This window comes from Cryptomeria japonica, chromosome 11 (assembly GCF_030272615.1).
Source record: "Cryptomeria japonica chromosome 11, Sugi_1.0, whole genome shotgun sequence".
Lineage (NCBI taxonomy): Eukaryota > Viridiplantae > Streptophyta > Pinopsida > Cupressales > Cupressaceae > Cryptomeria > Cryptomeria japonica.
In genome coordinates this window covers 12,030,351-12,032,139 of record NC_081415.1, presented here as the reverse complement: position 1 = coordinate 12,032,139, position 1,789 = coordinate 12,030,351, and the positions used below count along the sequence as shown (strand labels likewise).

The 1,789-nt window shown below is 38.5% G+C and overlaps 1 non-coding gene across 1 annotated transcript; it reads left to right on the top strand.

Annotated features, from left to right (window-relative positions):
* Nucleotides 1–1,189: 1,189 nt before the first annotated feature.
* On the top strand, nucleotides 1,190–1,383 carry LOC131049553 (U2 spliceosomal RNA). Its single transcript, XR_009106757.2, has one exon. It is a non-coding gene; the product is annotated as a U2 spliceosomal RNA (small nuclear RNA).
* The last annotated feature ends 406 nt before the right edge of the window (nucleotides 1,384–1,789 follow it).

Sequence of the window (1,789 nt, the reverse complement as noted above, 5' to 3'; positions counted from 1 at the left end):
TACCATTTCATAAAACAATTTGCATTCATCCATTTCGTGGTTGCTTCCACATTTTCTTTTCCACCATATTTACAAATCGTTTCGTTTTCATCTCCCAATTTTCTCCTTTTGCAGATGGAATATTGAAAATTTTGAAAACTTTAAACAAGAAACACCATTAATGTATGGTGCCTCGTCCGTTTGAGTTTGGCCGAACCCAACCTCTGGTGCCGGAAACCAAGGATCTGTTGTATTTGGTTGTCTACAAAATTGAAAGCCCTCTCCATACTCTTCGGACAGCGGTTCAGAGGGTAACTAAGGCTTTCAGATTCTGCATAATTTGTGTCGTGCTGTCAAATACCACGAGAAAAAATGAGCAGTTTGGAGGAAAATTTTACGAAACCCTACCTCAGCAGAATTCTATTTAAAACTCTCCCCACAGCTGATGCTTTAATCTATTCACAGTAGACCAAAAATCGATCTGAAAATATCGAGGTTTTAGGGCTACTCTATTCTTGAGCTCGAGACAAAAAATTTGGCAGCCTTCTGAACGAAAATATTGGTTGCGAGTCATAGTTTGTTTTCAGGCACGGGGCGAGGAATATTTCAACTGCGTGAAAGTTGTTTTTCCCGGCAATGCCGTAAGTCTTGACAATAACAACATAAATGTTTTAGAATGAAATAAAGCACAACAAAAAAATTATCCGGTCGCGTACAGATTCCAAAGAATAAAACTCACTAATCCATGGAAAGCGACCTACCTCATGATTCTGCACAAATTGTGTCGTTCTTTCAATGATACCATTCACAAAGAAAGGGAAAAATTTGCAGGAAAGAATTATGAAACACTACTACAGCAGAAAATTTTTAAAATGAGGCAAACCCAAACCAATCTCCCTACAGCTGCTTCTTCAATCTATTCACAGTAAACGAAGAGTGGATCTGAAAATATCGGAGCTTTAGGGCTACTTATGTTGAGCTTGAGACAAGATTTTCGCGTGAGGTCACTGCTTGCACAAAATGTTGAGGCGCTCGGAAAAAATTTCAGACACGAGAATTACTGAATTTCGATGGGAATAGCCCACACAATATAGCCCATTGGCTAATTAAAGAGTACTCTTTCGAGATATAATTATCCCACATGTAACAGGGGAGAGCACCAGCGAAGAAAATGTCAGTATAAATAACGAGGGAAGAAACGAGTGAAATCATACCTTTCTCGGCCTTTTGGCTAAGATCAAGTGTAGTATCTGTTCTTATCAGTTTAATATCTGATACGTGGTTCAATGAACCACACGATATTAAATTAATTTCTTCGGGGGAAGTCTCAGACGGTAGCTTGCTGCCAGAGTCTTCGAGCGTCGCTTCTGTATTGCACTACAGCAGAAGCCTGGCGCACCCCACACTCAAACCAATCCACAAATTAAATTACGATTTTGTTTATATTTAAAATCTGAAATTATAAATAAATAAAATAGCAATTTCTAACCAGGATTTTGTGTGGAGTACAGAGTCACAATCGTGTGGAGCACATAGTCACAATAGAAGTTGTTTGATATTTTACCTTCATAGGTGTCTCACAAGGTCCATCTCTTCGCACAGGGCAAAGATCCGGATGATTGTCTGAGAAGAAACTTTCCTTTTTGCATCAACTTACAAAAAAATGTGGACGAAAATCTGGAAAGAGAAATTCCGCCATAGCGTCTCAAAATAATGTACAGATGAATCCATCGAAATCCGGAAAAAGAAAAAACTTTCTATTCTTCGTTTAGCCACAGAACTTTCTAAAGTAGTTAAAGCAACTCTGAAT